The following is a 23,553-nucleotide window of genomic DNA, read 5'->3' on the forward strand; positions in this document are numbered from 1 at the left end:
TCCTTTTTTCTTTCTTCTTCCTTTTTTTTTCTTTTCTCTTTTATATAATTTTAATTTTTTTTAAGTCTGGCAAGGATTTATTAGGAAGCTTATTAGTCACAGTGAATAAAAAGCCATGAACAGAAGAACTGAGATCTCCAAATTCTGCCCTTGGGCTTACAACACCAGTTAGAAGCTGATAAACATTAAGGATGTCCCAAAGAGAAGCATATCAAAGTCCCAATCTTACCCTGGCCAGGATACCCCCAAACACAGAAACAATGCCCATGCTCTCCTTAGACTGCTTACCTGGGCAAGAGGGGGAAAAGGCCCTCTCAAGCTATAAACCAACATCAGGAGATTCCTGCTCTTCAGGCTATACCGTGGGACACTGGTGCATGACAGACAACTCCAACCTGGGCAATTTGACAAGAATGTTGAAAGATGACAGGGAGAAGGAGCAATCAGGGACAAGTATTTCTAGTTGGAGACCCTCCTGATGGTTAAGGCAAACACAATGCTGAGGCTTCAGAAAGTTTACTGCAGCCCAGGAATAGTTTCCATTTTAAAAAACAAGTCACACAATAATCCTGCCACAAAACAACAAGACAATGGGGATCCCATGGCCACATAAACTGGGAAGGCAGGCATTATCCATGGCTGCCAGATACTGACCAGTCCAAGATCCAATTTCTGTAAGGCCCCAGAGAACCACAATTGTCCCTTGGCACCCATACAACCCTTCCTGGGGATGTGGTGACTTCCATAGGTCAGGTTTCTGCAGCATGCCCCAGAGACAAAGCTTGAAAGAAGCTGTGGCAGCCAGCTCTCTTTGGAGCTACATCTCTCTTTGTGCTTCCCAGCAGGATGTCATACGTCTTCACTGACAATGCCTCTGTTGGAGTCTTGGCTAGCCCTTAGGAAATAAAGTGTGTCTGTGGGGTAACCTGATGGACTCTGTGGTCAGCTGGATTGGCTGATGCTTCATAATCGCAGATGGTCACCTCATGTCTGCGAAGCTCAGTCCATTCTCCTCTCAGGCCAGTATAAAAGACCTTTGTGGTATCGGCTCCAGAGTTTTCTGAACTATGAATTGAGAAAGGATAGACATTTGGAAAACAAGACATTTTTGTAGTATACTCTTCCCCTGTAAGATCTGGGTTCAGACTAAAGGTCTGATCTAGCTCCCTGTCTGTATCATCAAAGGACATCTGTGGAATGTTCTTGTACAGTCTCATCTCAGAGGGCTGTGAGTCATCATCTTCTCCCATTATAATGATGCCTTTGAGCTTGACATTGCCTGTAAATGGAATATTAAACAGAAGCTGTTCATCTGCATCATTTTCCGCAAACTTGGAGCCGTCTGTCCGCTCCTCTCGCAGCTTGGAGATGAGGAGGCCACTGCCCGCGCAGCTCTCACTGAGGCACCGCAGCCGCTCCGGGTCGACGCGCAGGTACAGGCCGTAGGCTGGGCCGCGCTGCTCTGGCGGCTGCTCCCATTTGGCGGCGCAGTGGCACCCGGCCCGCCGTGACTGTGGCCATGCGACATGGCGAAGCCACTGCCCACGCGTCCCCTTGGCCCTGCTGAGCCACTGCCGCTCCCCCCACTTGCATTTTGCTCTGGCCTAATTTAATTTTTTAAACCTATTATATTTTTTTTCTACATGTATTTCTTTGTTTGCCTTTCCTACTGTTCTTTTCCCCTTGCAGTTAATCTTTAATGTATATAAATCTTCTTCATCTACCTCTGTTTAACTTGGCATATCTATTCTTTCTTTCCATTCCTCTCAACATATGTGTTAGTTTTGTTTTCATTGCTTTATTCCCCAGTTGGCACCTTGCTTTAGTTTTGTTTTCCAGTTTATGCTTTAGTTAGTTTTGTTCTTAACTGGTTAATATAATTTTTTATTTCTTTTGTTCCCCAGATCAATCTGTTGTACTTTATTTTTGTTGAACTGTTTTGACTTTGCTCATGGGTGTATATGTATATGTGTGTATTCCATTATTTTAATTATTATTTGCTTGATTTTGTAACTGTCATTTGTCTGAGGTTCATCTTTGGTTTATTGTTTTGGGGTATTTGTGTTTTTTTGGGGGGGCTGGTATTTGTTTTAATCTCACTTAATGCCATAACAAACCACTTGTGGAATCTTTGTTCCTGAGCAGAGGTCAAGCCCTGAGCCTTTGGAGTGGGAGCACTGACTCCAAGACCCTAGACTCCCAGAGAACTAACTCTAGAGAGTATCAAATAGTGAGAACTCACACAAAGGAAACCACTTGAATACAAGGCCTGGCATCACCCAACCACCAGCAGCACTCTGTGCAGGACGCCTCATCTAAACAACAAACAAAACAAAAATACAAACCCAATAAGCAGCAGACAGGATTACACCTCACTCAGCCTTGCCCATCAGAGGAAAACCAAACAAATAAACAAACAACAACAACAAAAACTCAGCACAAATCTCACCCTATCCGAAGCTTAAACAAACCACTGGACCAACCTTAGGAGGGCAGAAACCAAAAGGAAGAAAGAATTCAACCTTGAAGCCTGGGAAAAGAAGACCTCAAATACAATAGGTTTAAAAAAAAAAAAAAAGAAAATACAGAGAAATACTACACAAATGAAGGAACAAACCAGAAACATGGAAGTCAAAATAAATGAAGAGGAAATAGGCAAACTACCTGAAAAAGAATTCAGAATAATGATAGTAAAGATGATCAAAAACCTTGAAAACAAAATGGAGAAAATGCAAGAATCAATTAACAGAGACCTAGAAGAATTAAAGAATAAACATGCAGAGGCAAACAACGCAATTACTGAAATTAAAAATACTCTAGAAGGAATCAATAGCAGAATATCTGAAGCACAAGAACGAATCCGTGAACTGGAAGATAAAATGGTGGAAATAACTTCTGAAGAACAGAATAAAGTAAAAAGATGAAAAGAACTGAGAATAGTCTCAGAGACCTCTGGGACAATATCAAATGCACCAACATTCGAATTATAGGGGTCCCAGAAGATGAAGGGAAAAAGAAAGGGTATGAGAAAATTTTTGAAGAGATTATAGTTGAAAATTTCCCCAACATGGAAAAGGAAATGGTCAATCAATTCCAAGAGGCACAAAGAGTCCCATATAGGATAAACCCAAGGAGAAACACACCAATATACATACTAATCAAACTAACAAAGACTGAAGACAAAGAAAGAATATTAAAAGCAGCAAGGGAGAAGCAACAAGTAACATAAAAGGGAAACCACATATGCTTAACAGCTGATCTTTCAGCAGAAATCTGCAGGCCAGAAGGGAATGGCAGGATCTATTTAAAGTACTGAAAGGGAAAAATCTACATCCAAGATTACTGTACCCAACAAGGATCTCATTCAAAATTGATGGAGAAATAAAAAGCTTCTCAGACAAGCAAAAGTTAAGAGAATTGAGTACCACCAAACCACTTTACAAATGTTAAAGGGACTTATATAGTCAAGAAGTACAAGAGAAGAAAAAAGATCTACAAAATCAACCCCAAATAATTTTTAAAAATGGCAATAGGAACATATAAATCAATAATTACTTTAAATGTAAATGGACTAAATGCTCCAAGGAAAAGAAACAGACTGGCTGAATGGATACAAAAACAAGACCCATATATATGTAGTCTACAAGAAACTCGCTTCAGACCTAAAGACACATATAGACTGAAAGTGAGAGGATGGAAAAATATATTCCATGCAAATGGAAGCAAAAGAAAGTTGGAGTAGCAACCCTCATATCAGACAAAATAGATCTTAAAATAAAGAAGACTACAAGAGATAAGGAAGGACACTATATAATGATCAAGGGATCAATCCAAAAGGAAGATATAACAATTGTAAATATCTATGCACCCAACATAGTAGCACCTCAGTACATCAGACAAACACTAACAGACATAAAAGAAGAAATTGACAGTAACACAATAATAGTAGGAGACTTGAACACCCCACTCACACCAATGGACAGATCATCAAAACAGAAAACTAATAAGGAAACACAAGTCCTTTTTTTTGTTGTTCATTTATTTTTATTAGTTGGAGGCTAATTACATTACAATATTATAGTGGTTTTTGCCATACATTGACATGAATCAGCCATGGATTTACATGTGTTCCCCATCCTGAACCCCCCCTCCCACTTCCCTCCCCATCCCATCCCTCTGGGTCTTCCCAGTGCACCAGCCCTGAGCACTTGTCTCATGCATCCAACCTGGGATGGTGATCTGTTTCACCCTTGATAGTATACTTGTTTCAATGCTATTCTCTCAGAACATCCCACCCTCGCCTTCTCCCACAGAGTCCCAAAGTCTGTTCTGTACATCTGTGTCTCTTTTTCTGTTTTGCATATAGGGTTATCGTTACCATCTTTTTAAATTCCATATATATGCATTAGTTTATTGTATTGGTCTTTATCTTTCTGGCTTACTTCACTCTGTATAATGGGCTCCAGTTTCATCCATCTCATTAGAACTGATTCAAATGAATTCCTTTTAATGGCTGAGTAATAGTCCATGGTGTATATGTACCACAGCTTCCTTATCCATTCGTCTGCTGATGGGCATCTAGATTGCATCCCTTTCCTGGCTATTATAAACAGTGCTGCAATGAACATTGGGGTGCACGTGTCTCTTTCAGATCTAGTTTCCTCAGTGTGTATGCCCAGGAGTGGGATTGCTGGGTCATATGGCAGTTCTATTTCCAGTTTTTCAAGGAATCTCCACACTGTTCTCCATAGTGGCTGTACTAGTTTGCATTCCCACCAACAGTGTAAGAGGGTTCCCTTTTCTCCACACCCTCTCCAGCATTTATTGCTTGTAGACTTTTGGATAGCAGCCATCCTGACTGACGTGTAATGGTACCTCATTGAGGTTTTGATTTGCATTTCTCTGATAATGAGTGATGTTGAGCATCTTTCCATGTGTTTGTTAGCCATCTGTATGTCTTCTTTGGAGAAATGTGTGTTTAGATCTTTGGTCCATTTTTTGATTGGGTCATTTATTTTTCTGGAATTGAGCTGCAGGAGTTGCTTGTATATTTTTGAGATTAATCCTTTGTCTGTTACTTCATTTGCTATTATTTTCTCCCATTCTGAGGGCTGTCTTTTCACCTTGCGTATGATAATAAGGAAACACAAGTCTTAAATGATACATTAGGTGAGGTGGATCTCACTGATATCTTCAGGACATTCCATCCAAATGCAGAAGAATACACCTTCTCCTCAAGTGTCTCCACATGGAATATTCTCCAGGATAGACCACATCTTGGGTCACAAATCAAGCTTCAGTAAATTTAAGAAAATTGAAATTGTACCAAGCATCTTCTCCAACCACAACACTATAAGACTAGATATCAATTACAAGAAAAAAAAAAACTGTAAGAAACACAAACACATGGAGATTAAACAACATGTTTCTAAATAACCAACAAGTTACTGAAGAAATCAAAAAGGGAAATCAAAGAATTTCTAGAAACAAATGACAATGAAAGCACAACAGCTCAATACCTATGGGATGCAGCAAAAACCATTCTAAGAGGGAAGTTTATAGCAATACAATCTTATCTCAAGAAACAAGAAAAACATAGAATAGACAACCTAACTTTCCACCTAAAACAACTGGAAAAAGAACAACAACAAAAAAAAAAACCTTGAAGTTAGTGGAAGGAAAGAGATCATAAATATCCAAGCAGAAATAAATGAAAAAGATATGAAAGAAACAATAGTAAAGATTATTAAAACTAAAAGCTGGTTATTTGAGAAGATAAACAAAATTGACAAAACTTTAGCCAGACTCATCAAGAAAAAAAGAGAAGAATCAAATCAATAAAATTAGAAATGAAAAAGGAGAGGTTACAACAGACAATGCAGAAATACAAAGGATTATAAGAGACTATTATGAACAACTATATGGCAATAAAATGGATAACTTGGAAGAAATGGACGGATTCTTATAAAAGTTAAATCTTCCAAGACTGAACCAGGAAGAAATAGAAATTATGAACTACCCAATTACAAGCACTGAAATTGAAGCTGTGATCAAAAATCTCCCCAAAAACCAAAAGCCCAGGACCAGTTGGCTTCACAGGAGAATTCTATCAAACATTTAGAGAAGAGCTAATGCCTATCCTTCTGAAACTCTTTCAAAAAATTGCAGAGGAAGGAACACTTCCAAACTCATTCTACGAGGCCACCATCACCCTGATACCAAAACCAGACAAAGACAACACAAAAAAAGAAAACTACAGGCCAATATCACTGATGAACATAGATGCAAAAATCCTCAACAATATGTTAGCAAAGAGGATTCAGCAACACATCAAAAAGCTCATACACTGTGATCAAATTGGGTTTATTCCAGGGATGCAAGGATACTTCAATATACGGAAATCAATCAATGTAATACACCATATTAGCAAATTGAAAGATAAAAACCATATGATCATCTCAATAGATGCACAAAAAGCCTTCAACAAGTTTCAGCACCCATTTATGATTAAAACTCTTCAAAAAATGGGTACAGAATGGACCTACCTCAACATAGTAAAGGCCATATATGATAAGCCTACAGCAAACATTATTCTCAATGGTGAAAAACTGAAAGCATTCCCCATAAGATCAGGAACAAGACAAAGGTGTCCACTTGCACCACTGTTATTCAACATAGTTCTGGAAGTCCTAGCTACAGCAATCAGAGAAGAAAAAGAAATAAAAGAAATCCAGATCAGAAAAGAAGAAATAAATCTCTCACCCTTTGCAGATGACATGATACTGTACATAGAAAACCCTATAGATAGTATCAGAAAATTACTAGAGCTATTCAGCGAATTTATCAAAATTGCAGGATAAAAAATCGATACACAGAAATCACTTGCATTTCTATATACTAACAATGAAAATTCAGAATGAGAAGTTAAGAAATCAATCCCATTCACCAAAAAGAATTGCAACGAAAATAATTAAAAGCAACAAATGAATTTAACAGATTTAATGCAACAAAAAGAATTAAATATCTAGGAATAAACTGACCTAAGGAGACAAAAGAACTGTACACAGAAAATTGTAAGACACTGATGAAAGAAATCAAAGACAACATAAACAGATGGAGAGATATTCTATGTTCCTGGGTAGGAAGAATCAATATTGTGAAAATGACTATACTACTAAATGCAATCTAAAATTCAATGCTACTCCTATCAAATCACCAATGGCATATTTCACAGAACTAGAACAAAAAACTTCACAATTCATAGGGAAACACAAAAGATCCCAAATAGCCAAAGCTGTCTTGAGAAAGAAGAATGGAGCTGGAGGAATCCCCTTCCTGACTTCATATTATACTACAAAGCTACAGTCATCAAGACAGTATGGTACTGGCACAAAAACAGAAACGTAGACCAATGGAACAAGATAGAAAGCCCAGAAATTAACCCATGCATCTATGGGTACCTTATTTTTTACAAAGGAGGCAAGGATTTACATGGGACAAAGACAGCCTTTTCAATAAATGGTACTGGGAAAACTGGACAGCTACATGTCCAGAATGAAATTAGAACACTTCCTAACACCATACACAAAGATAAACTCAAAATGAATTAAAGACTGAAATGTAAGACTAGAAACTATAAAACTCTTAGAGGAAAACAGGCAGAACACTCAATGACATAAATCAAAGCAAGATCCTCTATGACCCACCTCCTAGAGTAACAGAAATAAAAACAAAAGTAAACAAGTGGGACTTGATTAAACTTAAAAGCTTTTGCACAGCAAAGGAAACTATAAGCAAGGTGAAAAGACAACCCTCAGAAAGGAGAAAATAATAGCAAATGAAACAACTGACAAAGGATTAATTTCCAAAATATACAAGCAGCTCATGCAACTCAATACCGGAAAAACAAACAACCCAATCAAAAAGTGGGGAAAAGACCTAAACAGACATTTCTCCAAAGAAGACATACAGATGGCTAACAAACACATGAAACGATGCTCAACCTCACTCATTATTAGAGAAATGCAAATTAAAACTACAATGAGATATCACCTCACACCAGTCAGAATGGCCATCATCAAAAAGTCTACAGACAATAAATGCTGGAGAGGGTGTGGAGAAAAGGGAACACTCTTGCACTGTTGGTGGGAATGTAAATTGATACAGCCACTATGGAAGATGGTATGGAGATCCCTTAAAAAACTAGAAATTAAACCACCTTTTGACCCAGCAATCCCACTCCTAGGCATATACTTTGAGAAAACCAAAATGGAAAAAGACACATGTATCCCATTGTTCATTGCAGCACTATTTACAATATCTAAAACATGGAAGCAACCTAGATATCCATCGACAAATGAATGGATCAAGAAGTTGTGGTACATGTACACAATAAAAAGGAACACATTTGAGTCAATCCTAATGAGATAAATGAACCTAGAACCTATTATACACAGTGAAGTAAGTCAGAGAGAGAAAGATAAATATTGTATTCTATGGAATCTAGGAAAATGGTACTGAAGAATTTATTTACAGGGCAGCAATAGAGAAACAGACATAGAGAGTAGACTTATGGACATGGGGAAAGGGGAGGAGAGGGTGAGCTGTATGGAAACAGTAACATGGAAACGTACATTGCCATATGTAAAATAGATAGCCAATGAGAATTTGCTGTATGGCTCAGGAAACTCAAACAGGGGCTGTGTATCAACCTAGAGGGGTGGGATGGGGAGGGAGATGGGAGGGAGGTTCAAAAGGCAGGGGATAAATGTATACCTGTGGCTGATTCATGTTGACGTTTGACAGAAAACAACAAAATTCTGTAAAGCAATTATCTTTCAATAAAAAGATAATTTAAAAAAATAGTTTGCATCTGCCTCATCCCAAATTCCCAATCCATCTCTCTCTGTTGGCAACTACAGGTATGTTCTCTGTGTCTGTGAGTCTGTTTCTGTTTTGTAGCTAAGTTCATTTGTACCATATTTTAAATTCCACATATGTGATATCACATGGTATTTGTCTTTCTCTGTCGGACTTACTTCACTTAGTATGATAATCTCTAGGTCCATGTTGCTGCAAATGGCATCTGTTGACGGGCATTAAGGTTGCTTCATGTTTTGACTATTGTAAATAGTCCTGCTATGAACATAGGACCGCATGTATCTTTTCAAATTATAGTTTTGTGTATATATATATATATATATATATATATATATATATATACAGGAGGAGTGCAGGAGTTGGACTGCTAGATCATATGTCAACTCAAGTTTTAGTTTTTTGAGGAACCTGCATACTGTTTCCCATAGTGGCTGCAGGAGTCCATACTTAATGCACAGCAAAACATCTTCAGAATCACCTCTCTCAGTTTCAGCCATTCTCAAGTTCCTCCTCACTACTGGCAGCTGCTCCTCCTCATTCCCTCTCAACTCCCAATTTAGGACTTTTTTTTTTTTTACATTAAAAAAAAAACATAAAAACAAACAAACAAAAAAAACCCACCAGAATATTTTTTTTATTTTTTAAAAATTTATTTATTTATTTACTTTTGGCTGCCCTGGGTCTTCACTGCTGCTTCCCAGCTTTCTCCAGTTGCGGCCCGTGGGAGCTCCTCTCTAGTTGTGGTGTGCAGGCTTCTCATTGTTTTGGCTTCTCTTGTTGCAGAGCACAGGCTCTAGAGTGCGTGGGCTCAGTAGCTGCAGCTCCCAGGCTCCAGAGTGCAGACTTAGTAGTTGTGGCACAGGATCTCAGCTGCCTCATGGCATGTGAGATCTTCCAGGACCAGGGATTGAACCCTTGTCCCCTGCATTGGCAGTGGGGTCACCACTGGACCACCAAGGGAGGTCCTTAGGACTTTTTAAAACTAGCTTTTTACCGCGCCCCTCCCCTTCATTCTTGTTTCTTTCTGATGGACATCTTCTTGTCCACAAGTCACATGCTGGCAGGCGGGTAGGGCCACACTGCCTGTGACTTTTTCTGTTTGGCTTCTACCACAATCCAAATTTGGCTTAATTTGAGACAGGGTTATATATGACCACAAGGGGGCTCCCTTCTGGCCTGGCAGAGTGGAGTCCTGCATCTCACCTGCTTCTGCTTCTCAGGCCCCGACTCTCTGCTGCTTCTCCACTGGCCTTGCCCACTGCACCTCGGCCCGGCTCTGCCAACATTTCGCTCTGTGCCTCCTGCTGCAGCTTCACACCCAGCTCCCCACGCTGACTCTGAGATGGAAGAGAAAGGACTGTGCCCAGTGGATAAGCCAGGATTTTCTTTAGGGGGCAGAGTGCGGGAAGGGAAAGAGGCAGAGAATATACACAGGATAAGAAAGCTTGTCCCTGTTACATGTAAAATTGCAAACTCTGATAAATGCCATGAAGGAAAAGAGCATAGATTCTTGCTCAGTGCCTGCCAACACCAAGACGATGATTGCAAAGCCTGTGTCCTTAAGCCCTGAAGCGGCATGGCCTCTGTGGAAGGAGTCCTGTGGACCTGGGCTGAAGGACGCATGGGGTCTGCTGCACCCGTGTCAGCTCTGCTCCGGTGACACGGGGAACCTGGCGAGGGCAGCCCGTGGGCCTTCACTCTGCGGAGCGTGTGGCTCTGCTCTGTTTTAAGAAGGAAACCAGGAATGAGCTGATGGGTTTGTTCTGGCAGCAAGATGCGGAGCTCGCTTAGGAAAGGAAGACCAAGGTTTATTATGATTGGGTGAAGCCCTTAATTGCCACTTTGGATGAAGCTTAGTTTTAAAAATTCGTATTCTGTAGCCAAAGGGCCTCTCCTCTTATAGAAGTACTGCGGCTAATTAATGGCTGGGCATCTTGTAAGAGGCGGCTATTTATTTTTAGTAAAAACTTCTTGGAATTTTCCTGACTTCTGCCCCCTTCCAGTGCCCTTGGCTGCTAGAGGATGTTAACAGGCTTGAGTAGGGCTGAACTTTGCTCACCGCCAGTGAGCCTTTTCCAGGGATTCTTCTCTTTGGGGGAGGGAATGAGCATGGCTCTGGCTCCTCTTCGGCTGCCCCCAGCTGGTGGCCCAGCTGCTGAGGCAAGAGCCAGCACCGAGTGGTAGGCCCCCTGGTTCCCATCCAGAGATGGTGAGATTTTCCCTCCCCGGCTTAGATGCCAAGAAGGGCGTAGAGAAGCCCATCAGCCCAGTGACGAGGGGCTGAGAAGACAGGCAAGGCTCTGAGGTATACAGATATCCCTGGCTGTCTTGCCATTGTCCATCTGGGTTCGCTCCTTACCCCCCTCTTCCAACTCAGGGCCCGACAAGGCTCACCTGTGTGGACCCGCCACAGCTCCCCTGCCCCCTGACTGTCTGCCTTCCCTGGGGTTTGGTGGGTGTGGGACACCAGCAGGAGATGGGGGTGGGCGTGTCCTTCCCTGGACCCGGGCCATGGGGCTACAGGTCTCGTCAGGAGAGCCTCTTCACACAAGTTGCTCTGTTCATGTTTCAGAAGCCAGGTTCACCTCTTCCCTTCAGAGCAGGGGCAGTAACGGAGCCCCACCGTGGCTAGCCCATTGCTGCCCACACTTTGGCCAAGAGCTTGCTTATTCAACCTGCCATCAACCTTCTTTGAGTGCATCCTCTGTTTGCTGCAAGAAAGTGGACCGATAACCAGATCTTCCAGAATTGCCCTTCCTGGGGAGCAGTGAGAGAGTCAGCCAGGACTGGGGCCTAAGCTGCCGCGTGCAGACAAGGCCTTGTGCAGGCCTGTGATGTTGCTCTCCTTCCCTTTCAGCCTTTCTCTCGTGATGCAGAGGGAGCCTCTGGAGGACTTGGGCCTCCCGAGAAAAAGGCTGAAGGGAAAGGAGGGCAACATCACAGGCCTGCACGAGGCCTTTTCTTCTTCCATCCTCTTGGATGGCTCTCTGTCACTTGTCTAGCTTCTGGCAAATTAGGAGACGATAGCAAAAACATATGGATTCTCAAAGAACTGGCCTGTGTGTTTAAACCATGTTCAAATGTAGGTTTATTCCAGGCCTGAAGGGTTCGGGCTCACTGGAAGGTTTTGGATTTCAAGGCAGAAGGCTCTGGAGGGTAACATGAGTAGATGGAACCACACTTAGCAAGGAGAAGGTTTTTACTTTGGCATTGCACACCCTTGCTTTCCTGCAGGAGTAGATTTTTGTGTCCTTTGCCTCTGCTAAGTAGCCATTGTCATGTGGGGCTGTCACACAGGGGCCTTATGTCACACATGTCACACATCTTCCGAGATGTAAAACTCTCTTTCCTGTTTTTCTCTCATGTGCTGTGCTGTGCTTAGTCACTTAGTCATGTCCAACTCTTTGCGACCCCATGGACTGTAGCCCACCAGGCTCCTCTGTCCGTGGGGATTCTCCAGGCAAGAATACTGGAGTGGGTTGCCATGCCTTCCCTCCTCCAGGGAATCTTCCCAACCTAGGTGTTGAATCCAGGTCTCCTGCACTGTAGGCAGATTCTTTTTAAGGGCCTTTGAACCTTTCTGTGTGAAGTAAATCCTTGCCTTCTTAGTTCAATAAAGACAACTTTAAAGTAAGATGTTGTAGGAATGAATTTTTCAGCCAACCCAATACTTCAAAGAATCATGTACAAAGGCCCTGAGGTGAGGCTAGAAGGTCAGGGGTAAAATAAATAAAAACAGATGCGTTTAAAATTACTGGTTTCACAAACTCTTCCAGAAAATAGAAGAGGAATAAACATTTTCCAACCCATTTTATTAAGTCAGTATTACCCTGATCCCTGAACTAGATAAGAACATTACAAGAAAACTACTGAACCAAAACCCTCATAAACATATGTGTAAAATCCTTAACAAAATACTGGTAAATCAAATTCAGTAATATATAAAAATAATAAATCAGGACTGTCAATGAAGGGAGATTTATCAAAGAAGTACAAGATTACTTCAACATCTGAAAATATGTCAGTGTAGTTCACCATATCAGTAAGCTCAAAAAGAAAAATCATATTATTATCTGAAACAACGCAGAGGGGAAAAACATTTTATGAAGTCCAAAATCTATTCATAATGGAAACTTTATATAGGCTTGCAATGGAAGGAAATATACAGGTGGCACAGTGGTAAAGAATCCACCTGCCCATGCAGGAGACATGGCTTCAATCCCTGGGTCAAGAAGATTCCCCTGGAGAAGGAAATGGCAACCCACTCCAGTGTTCTTGCTGGGATAATCCCATGGACAAGAGGAGCCTGGCGGGTTACAGTCCATGGGGTTGCAAAGGGTTGGACACGGCTGAGCGACTGAGCACATCCAAACCTGAAATAGGGAATCAACAAAGGGCTGTGGTTAATGCAATACGTTGTGGTGAAATTCTGAATGTTTTACCTCAAAGGCTGGGAACAAAGTGGAGATGTCTGCTCTCATCACTTCTAGTCAAGGTTGTCCTGGTGGTTCTAGCCAGCAGTAAGGGAAGAAAAATAAATAAGAGAGTCATATATCTTGGAAAGGAAAAAGGAAAACTATCTTTATTAGCAAATAACATAATTATCTACATAAAAAGTCCCAAGAAATCATAACAATTACTGAACTGCTGTATGAATTTAGTGAGTTGAGACAACACAAAGTCAATATAAAAGGTGAATTATATTTCTCCGTATTATCAATGAGCAATTGGAAACTGAAGCAAAAAATACAATTTCTGATAGCATGAAAATGAAATGCTCAAAGATAAATTTAACAAACTATTTATAATACCTGTTCATTGCTGAGAAAAATCAGAGAAGATCTGTAGAAATAGATTTATACACTGTGCTTTTGGATTGAAATTCTCAATATTGTTTAAGATGTCAGTGCTTCCTCAAATTGATCAACAGATTGAACAAGTCCCAGTGAAAATTCCAGGAAGCTGGTCTTTTTTAGAAATTGAAAAACAGATTCTAAAATTTATATGGAAATGCAAAAAAACCTAGAATAGCCAAAATAATTTTGAAAAAAGAGGAACAAAGATGTGGTGTTCATAATATCTGATTTTAAGACTTAATATCAAGTTATGGTAATAAAGGCAGTATGGTATTGGTATAAAGAGGGACATGTATATCAATAGAAAGTTAGAAATATTTGGTTGGCCAAAAGTTCATTCAGGATTTTCTGTAAGATATTATGGGAAAGGCAGAATGAATTTTTTGGCCAACTGGTAGAGCCACACATGTATGCATGCTAAGTCACTCAGTCGTGTCCGATTCTCTGTGACCCCATGGACTGTAGCCTGCCAGGCTCCTCTGTCCATGAGATTCTCCAGGCAAGAATACTGGAGTGAGTTGCCATGCCCTCTTCCAGGGGATCTTCTCGACCCAGGATCGAACCCGCGTCTCTTACATATCCTGCATTGGCAGGAGGGTTCTTTACCACTGGCACCACCTGGGAAGCCCATAGTATAGTCAACTGAATTTTGACAAAGATACTAAGGTAACTGGGTGAAAAAAAAGACTTTTTAGAAAATGGTGCTGGACAGTTGAAAAAATTGGACATCCACATGCAAAAACCACAAATTTCAACCCTTACCTTGCAGCATGTATAAAGGTGATCACACCATCATGGTTATCTGAGTAATGAAGATCTTTTTGTACAGTTCTTCTGTGTATTCTTGCCACCTCTTCTTAATATCTTCTGCTCATTTAGGTCCATACCACTTCTGTCCTTTATTATACCTATCATTGCATGAAATGTTCCCTTGGTATCTCTAATTTTGAAAAGCATCGTCCCACAGAGTGGACAGGCTGACGCAGAGAAGAGAGTAGGGGCCTTAGGGTATTCCCAGTCCTGGATCTGTCACTCACTAATCTTAGCTTTGAGCAAATACTTTAAACCTCCTGAGTCTTGGTTTCCTTTCTGTAACATAGGGACATAATACCTGCCTTGAGAGGTGTCTGTAAATATTAAATGGGGCCTATATTAATATGTCAAGAATCCAGCATGTAGAATTTCTCAACCAACAGTTGTTGTTATCATCATCATTATTAATTATTGTTGTTGTTCAGTCACTCAGTTGTGTCTTTGTTACCCCATGGACTGCAACACACCAGGCTTTCCTGTCCTTCACCATCTCCCAGAGCTTGCTCAAACTCATATCCACTGAGTTGGTGATGCCATCCAACTATCTTGTCCTCTGTCTTCCCCTTCTCCTCCTGCCTATCTTTCCCAGCATCAGGGTCTTTTCTAATGAGTCAGTTCTTCGCATCAGGTGGCCAAAGTATTGAAGCTTCAGCTTTAGCATCAATCCTTCCAGTGAATATTCTGGGTTGATTTCCTTTAGGTTTGACTGGTTTGATCTCCTTGCTGTCCAAGGGACTCTCCAGAGTCTCCAGAGTCTTCTCCAGCAACAGAGTTCAAAAACATCAATTCTTCAGTGCTCAGCCGTCTTTATGGTCCAACTCTCACATCCATACATGACTACTGGAAAAACCATAGCTTTGACTAGACAGACCTTTGTTGGCAAAGTAAATGTCTCTGTTTTTTAATATGCTGTCTAGATTTGTCATAACTTTTCTTCCAAGGAGCAAACATCTTCTAATTTCATGGCTACAGTCATCATCCACAGTGATTTTGGAGCCCAAGAAAATAAAATCTTTCACTGTTTCCATTGTTTCTGCATCTATAAGTCATGAAGTGAAGGGACCAGATGCCACAATCTTAGTTTTTTGAATGTTGAGTTTTAAGCCAGCTTTTTCAGTCTCTTCTTTCACTTTCATCAAGAAGCTCTTTAGTTCCTCTTTGCTTTCTGCCATAAGAGTGGTGTCATCTACATATCTGAGGTTATTGATATTTCTCCCAGCAGTTTTGAATTCCAGCTTGTCATTCATCCAGCCTGTCATTTAGCATGATGTACTCTGCGTGTAAATTAAATAGGGTGACAGTATACAGCCTTGACACACTCCTTTCCTAGTTTTGAACCAGTCTGTTGTTCCATGTTCAGTTCTAACTGTTGCTTCTTGATCTTTATACAGGTTTCTCAGGAGGTAGGTAAGGTGATCTGGTATTCCAATCTCTTGAAGAACTGGCCACAGTTTGTTGTGATCCACACAGTCAAAGGCTTTAGTGTAGTCAAGGACTCAGAAGTAGATGTTTTGCTGGAATTCTCTTGCTTTTTCTGTGATCCAATGGATGTTGGCTATTTGATCTTTGGTTCCTCTGCCTTTTCTAAGTCCAGCTTGTATGTCTGGATGTTCTCAGTTCACGTACTGGTGAAGCCTAGGTTGGAGAATTTTGAGCATGCAAGCATGTGAAATGAGCACAATTGTGTGGTAGTTTGAACATTCTTTGGCATTGCCCCTCTTTGGGATTGGAATGAAAACTGACCTTTTCCATTCTTGTGGCCACTGCTATTTTCCAAATTTGCTGGCATATTGAGTGTAGCACTTTCACAAAATCATTTTTTAAGATTTGAAATAACTCAGCTGGAATTCCATCACCTCTACTAGTATTGTTTGTAGTGATGCTTCCTATGGCCCATTTGACTTCACACTCCAGGATGTCTGGCTCTAAGTGAGTGATCACACCATCATGGTTATCTGAGTAATGAAGATCTTTTTGTACAGTTCTTCTGTGTATTCTTGCCACCTCTTCTTAATATCTTCTGCTCTTTTAGGTCCATACCACTTTTGTCCTTTATTATACCTACCATTGCATGAAATGTTCCCTTGGTATCTCTAATTTTCTTGAAGAGATCTCTAGTCTTTCCCATCCTATTGTTTTCCTCTCTTTCTTTGCATTGATCACTGAGGAAGGCTTTCTTATCTCTCCTTGCTATTCTTTGGAACTCTGCATTCAAATGGGAATATCTTTCCTTTTCTCTTTTGCCTTTAGCTTCCCTTCTTTTCTTGACTATTTGTACGGCCTTCTCAGACAACCATTTTGCCTTTTTGCATTTCTTTTTCTTGGGGATGGTCTTGATCCCTGCCTCCTGTACAATGTCATGAACCTCTGTCCATAGTTCTTTAGGCACTTTGTCTATCAGATCTAATCCCTTGAATCTATTTGTCACTTCCACTGTATAATCATAAGGGATTTGATTTAGGTCATACCTGAATGGCCTAGTGGTTTTCCTTACTTTCTTCAATTTAAGTTTGAATTGTACAATAAAGAGTTCATGATCTGAGCCACAGTCAGCTCCTGGTCTTGTCTTTGCTGACTGTATAGAACTTCTCCATCTTCGGCTACAAAGAATATAATCAGTCTGATTTCAGTATTGACCATCTGATGATGTCCATGTGTAGCCTAATTATTTAATTAGACTTGATTAGAAGTGCTCTAAAAAATCAGAATGTGTGGTTAGGCAAGGAAGAGGTCAGCCTGAAGTTGATATGGCTATTTCATTTTATTTATAACTAAGCATTATTCTATGGTCCTTTAGGAAAATTATATATAAACAAAAGGATAAAAATAATCAAAGGAGCCTATGACAAGGAAATGGGCAGAAAATTATAATATTAATACCAAGAAATGCATATTCTGAAGATCTTGATAGTTGCTATGGATGAGTCACATTGTTTGGCTTTGATAATTCAGTATAAAGAGGAAGATACACTGAGTTTCAAGATTCATTCTTTCCACCAGCTATATACAAGCTAGGTGGTGAGGAAAATGCGTATCCTACGATCTTGGTATGTTGCTAGAGATGAGTCACTAATTTGGCTTTGAAATTTTTGATAATTCAATGTAAAAAGGAAGATATGCCTAGTGTCAAGGTTCAGACTTTCCACTAACTACCAACAAGCTAGGTCATGAGGAGAAATACATATTTTCCTTACACCCCAGAGACCTCAAACAGAGGAAGCACAGTCGTAAAGTGGATGGTTTCCCAACCACAACCCCCATAACCTCAGAAGTGAGTTTCTTATAAAATCCCACAGTGTTGGCCGAATCACAGATCTACACCTCAGTAAAAAGCATGAGACTCACATGGTTTGAAGTAATCCTAAGGTAAAAATTTTAAATATCTAAAGGAATGTTTGTGTGGCTTTTCAAGCCCGCCCTTCTAAATAGTTCTTGAAACTTTTGGTAAGTGTTGGAGAGCAGAGAGTTCAAAACTGTAATTTCTGGCAAGAATTTCAAAGGTGAATATTTTGCTAATTAAAAGAAAAGACAGTCACAGGCTAAGAGAAGAGTTAAGATCCTTTGAAAATTAAAGAGTCTAACTGAAATCCATCTCTGCAGCGCAGTGGGGTAAGGGACAAACTACGGGCAGGGTGGAAAATACTCCCAAGAAGCAGTCCCAGGGCCTGCTTTGACACACGGGGGAACAGGCAATTGAGATCCAAAGTTCTAAGCTATAGTGTGAGGCTATAATGATTTTAGTCTGGAAAAATTTCAAAGCAGATGTTAGCAATCATGCATCATGGGCACTGAAAAAAAATCTCAGTAAAATACACATAGCATTTCTAATTTTAAGCAGTGTAGGTTCTGGTCAAACACTTCAAGATGAATTAGTTGCAAATCAGATTCTTAGATAGTAAAATGATTTGACCAGTGGTAGAGAATTGTTGGATATAAGCCACTCGAAACACAGAGCCCATCTGCCAAGGATAATGAATTTGGTTTGGAGAAGTTGATCTTTCTTTCTGGTAACATTTAGATAGCAGGGTTAAAAAAATTTTTTTTGAGACTACTTCTAGTACATGCTAGAAAAGTCTCTGGAAGGGAGCTGGACTGGGTCAATAGAGAGGGGCTCAGCCCAAAAAGGCTACCTGGAGGGGTGAGGAGACCCCAACAGAGATGCACAGTGAAACTGGGAGCCGGAAGGAAAGTTGTTGGGCGATTTCACCTGGAGGAGGTATCACCCAAGCGAAGATTTCCAGTGATGATCTAGAATCAAGAAGCAGCAGGCAAGAGATGCAAATGGCCTTTGGAAACGCCACACCCAGGCGGTACTAATGTCCTATTGCAACTCTATCAGTTGTGTGGGTGCTGTTGTGTGCTCTTGGATCCCTCTTTAAGGACCAAGATGCTCATTCACCAGCTCACCGTTGTCCTTCTCCCGAAATTGCTCTTGGCAGGTTTTGTCCTCTCCTTGAACAGCCTGAGATCTCTTCCTTTATAAGCAATGCTGGACCCTCTGGTATACCTGAAGACCATCCCAGCTTCACAACCCACTGTGGGACTGGCTCAGACCTCTGCAACCACATTTCGGTTTACCTTCTCCCTCATTCAGCATCACAGTAGTCCAAGCCTATGCCCCGACCAGTAATGCTGAAGAAGCTGAAGCTGAACGGTTCTGTGAAGATCTACAAGACCTTTTAGAACTAACACCCAGAAAGGATGTCCTTTTCACTATAGGGGACTGGAATGCAAAAGTAGGAAGTCAAGAAACACCTGGAGTAAAAGGCAAATTTGGCCTTGGAGTATGGAATGAAGCAGGGCAAAGGCTAATAGAGTTTTGCCAAGAGAACACACTGGTCATAGCAAACACCCTCTTCCAACAACACAAGAGAAGGCTCCACACATGGACATCACCAGATGGTCAACACAGAAATCAGATTGATTATATTCTTTGCAGCCAAAGATGGAGAAGCTCTATACAGTCAGCAAAAACAAGATCGGGAGCTGACTATGGCTCAGATCATGAACTCCTTATTGCCAAATTCAGACTGAAATTGAAGAAAGTAGGGAAAATCACTAGACCATTCAGGTATGAGCTAAATCAAATCCCTTATGATTATACAGTGGAAGTGACAAATAGATTTAAGGGACTAGATCTGATAGACAGAGTGCCTGATGAACTATGGACAGGGGTTCGTGACATTGTACAGGAGACAGGGATCAAGACCATCCCCATGGAAAAGAAATGCTAAAAAGCAAAATGGCTGTCTGAGGAGGCCTTACAAATAACTGTGAAAAGAAGAGAAGCGAAAAGCAAAGGAGAAAAGGAAAGATATTCCCATTTGAATGCAGAGTTCCAAAGAATAGCAAGGAGAGATAAGAAAGCCTTCCTCAGTGATCAATGCAGCGAAATAGAGGAAAAAACAAAATGGGAAAGACTAGAGATATCTTCAAGAAAATTAGAGATACCAAGGGAATATTTCATGCAAAGATAGGTTCGATAAAGGACAGAAATGGTATGGACCTAACAGAAGCAGAAGATATTAAGAACAGGTGGCAAGAATACACAGAAGAACTGGACAAAAAAGATCTTCATGACCCAGATAATCATGATGGTGTGATCACTCACCTAGAGCCAGACATCGGGAATGTGAAGTCAAGTGGGCCTTAGAAAGCATCACTACGAACAAAGCTAGTGGATGTGATGGAATTCCAGTTGAGCTATTTAAAATCCCCAAAGATGATGCTGTGGAAGTGCTGCACTCAATTTGCCAGCAAATTTGGAAAACTCAGCAGTGGCCACAGGACTGGAAAAGGTCAGTTTTCATTCCAATCCCAAAGAAAGGCAATCCCAAAGAAGGCTCAAACTACCACACAATTGCACTCATCTCACACGCTAGTAAAGTAATGCTCAAAATTCTCCAAGCCAGGCTTCAGCAATTCGTGAACCGTGAACTTCCAGATGTTCAAGCTGGTTTTAGAAAAGGCAGAGGAACCAGAAATCAAATTGCCAACATCCACTGAATCATCGATAAAGCAAGAGAGTTCCAGAAAAAACATCTATTTCTGCTTTATTGACTGTGCGAAAGCCTTTGGCTATGTGGATCACAACAAAGTCTGGAAAATTCTGAAAGAGGTGGGAATACCAGACCACCTGACCCACCTCTTGAGAAACCTATATGCAGGTCAGGAAGCAACAGTTAGAACTGGACATGGAAAAACAACTGGTTCAAATAGGAAAAGGAGTATGTCAAGGCTGTATATTGTCACCCTGCTTATTTAACTTCTATGCAGAGTACATCATGAGAAACACTGGGCTGGATGAAGCACAAGCTGGAATCAAGATTGCTGGGAGAAATATCAATAACCTCAGATATGCAGATGACACCACCCTTATGGCAGAAAGTGATAAAAGTGAAAGAGGAGAGAGAAAAAGTTGGCTTAAAGCTCAACATTCAGAAAACTCAGATCATGGCATCTGGTCCCATCCCTTCATGGCAAATAGATGGGGAAACAGTGGAAACAGTGGCTGACTTTATTTTTGGGGGCTCCAAAATCACTGCAGATGGTGACTGCAGCAATGAAATTAAAAGACACTTACTCCTTGGAAGGAAAGTTATGACCAACCTAGATAGCATATTTAAAAGCAGAAACATTACTTTGCCAACAAAGATCTGTCTGGTCAAGGCTATGGTTTTTGCAGTGGTCATGTATGGATGTGAGAGTTGGACTATGAACAAAGCTGAGCACTGAAGAATTCATGCTTTTGAACTGTGGTGTTAGAGAAGACTCTTGAGAGTCCCTTGAACTGCAAGGAGATCCAACCAGTCCATCCTGAAGGAGATCAGTCCTAGGTGTTCTTTGGAAGAACTGATGCTGAAGCTGAAACTCCAATACTTTGGCCACCTCATGAAAAGAGTTGACTCATTGGAAAAGACCTTGATGCTGGGAGGGATTGGGGGCAAGAGAAGGGGATGACAGAGGATGAGATGGCTGGATGGCATCACCGACTCGATGGACATGAGTTTGAGTAATCTCCAGGAGTTGGTGATGGACAGGGAGACCTGGCGTGCTATGATTCATGGGGTCCCAAAGAGTCATACACAACTGAGCGACTGAACTGAACTGAACTGAACTTACATAAGGACACAAAATTTCATGTAGAGTTTTTCTTTCTTTCTTTTTTTTTTTTTTTTTGATTGTTTGGAATTTATTCTCTTAAAAATGGTAACATTTGTTTAAAATAATTAAAAACACAACAGCTTTAGATTCACAGTAACAGGAAAAACAAAGTTACACAATTAAATAAAAACAACTCACAGAGAAATGCACCACAACTCACAGCAGCACAGGCTAAAGGCAAACACGAGGCTTCATGGAAGGAAGGCCGGGGGCAGACAGGTGGGATGTTCCTGGCTCAGCTTTGGCCTCTGTACCATGCCTGGGGACCCACTTGCTGCCTGCCCCCTGCCTTCTACCCCAAGCTTAACAGCCCAGGGAAACTGGGATAAGAAACCCTTTAGTTCACTGGTCAGGGCTTCAGGGCCATGCTGAGGACCCTTTCAGGAGAGGCCAAAGGATTTCACTGTCCTACAGACAGACCCCAAGAGCCAGCAGGAGGCTGTTGTGATGGACCCCAGGAGCCAGATATGCTCCTGAAAGCAAAGCGTTCCTTGGGGGTCCCTGAGTGAGCCCTGTACCCCTGGTTTCTGGGGTTGGGAGTATGCACAGCTCACTTTCTAAGACACTTGCACCACCTCCTCCAGGGTGCCTGGCTGCTCTGCTCCCTTATATCGAGTTTTGAAGGGGCCTTTGACTCCCTGAAGGTGAACTGAAGGTTAAGAACCTATCTTACAAGGTAGAAAGATAACTCATATCCCTGATACAATGACCCTAATTGATTCTACCAGCAACTGGGGATTGCTGGTAGAACAGAAGTTACAGAAATCTTGGGAGAAGATGACCATGCTTTTTTATACATGTATGTATAATAGAGATAAAAATCACATAGCATAAAATTAGCCATAAGCCATTTCAGAGTGTGCAGTTCTGTGGCATTTAATACATTCATGATACTGTGAAACTATCAAGTTACAGGAAACTTTTATTACTTCAAAGCAAGTCCTGTATCCATTAAGCAGTCCCTCCCTAGTTCTTCTTCCTCAGTCCCTGGCAACCACTGGGCTGCTTTCTGTCTTTGTAGATATAGCTATTCTGAATATTTCCTATAAATGGAGTCATACAATATATGATCTGTTGGTCACATTATCTTGGTCTGGCTTCTTTCACATAACTTAATGTTTTCAAGATTTGTATACATTGTATCATGTATCAGTACTTCATTCCTTTCTATGTCTGAATACCATTCTACTCTACGGATTTTCCATATTTGTTTATCCATTCATCAGTTGATGGACATTGGCATTGTTTATGGTTTTTGTGACTAATACATTAATAGAATTGTTGGACTACTTGGTAACTCTATTTTAACTTGTTGGGGAACTGCTAAACTGTTTTCTACCATGGCTGCACCATTTTAAATTCCTATCACCAACGAGTGAGAGTTCCCAGTCCTCCATACTTTTGCCAAGACTTGTTATTTTCTGTTTTTCACTATGGCCAACCTGTGAGTATGAAGTGATATTTAACTGGGTTTTGATTTGAATTTTCTTAATGACTAATTATATTGAGCATCTTTTCATATGGTTATGGGCTACCTGTATATTTGGAGAAACTTTCTAATCAAGTCATCTGCCCATTTTTAAATTGGATTCTTTGCCTTTTTGCTGTGAAGCAGTAAGAATTCTTTATATGCTCTGGATATATGGTTTGCAAATATTTTCTCTGATTCTGTAGGTTGTCTTTTCACTCTCTTGATAGTGTCCTTTAATGAGCAAAATATTTTCAAGGTCCAACTTATCTTTTTTTTTTTCACTTGTACTTTTGGTGTCATCTCCCTTTGTGGTTCAACTAGTTACCAGCAATGTGGGAGACCTAGGTTCAGTCCCTGGGTTGGGAAGAT

At 40.8% G+C, this 23,553-nt stretch overlaps 1 protein-coding gene and 1 pseudogene across 1 annotated transcript in view; one reads left to right on the forward strand and one right to left on the reverse strand.

Moving 5' to 3' along the window:
* Nucleotides 1-23,553, forward strand: part of NKX2-8 (NK2 homeobox 8) — a 74,480-nt gene that overhangs the window by 24,888 nt on the left and 26,039 nt on the right. The window lies entirely within an intron of this gene.
* Nucleotides 897-1,528, reverse strand: LOC122455201 (annotated as a pseudogene).

Source organism: Cervus canadensis, chromosome 17, assembly GCF_019320065.1.
Source record: "Cervus canadensis isolate Bull #8, Minnesota chromosome 17, ASM1932006v1, whole genome shotgun sequence".
NCBI lineage: Eukaryota > Metazoa > Chordata > Mammalia > Artiodactyla > Cervidae > Cervus > Cervus canadensis.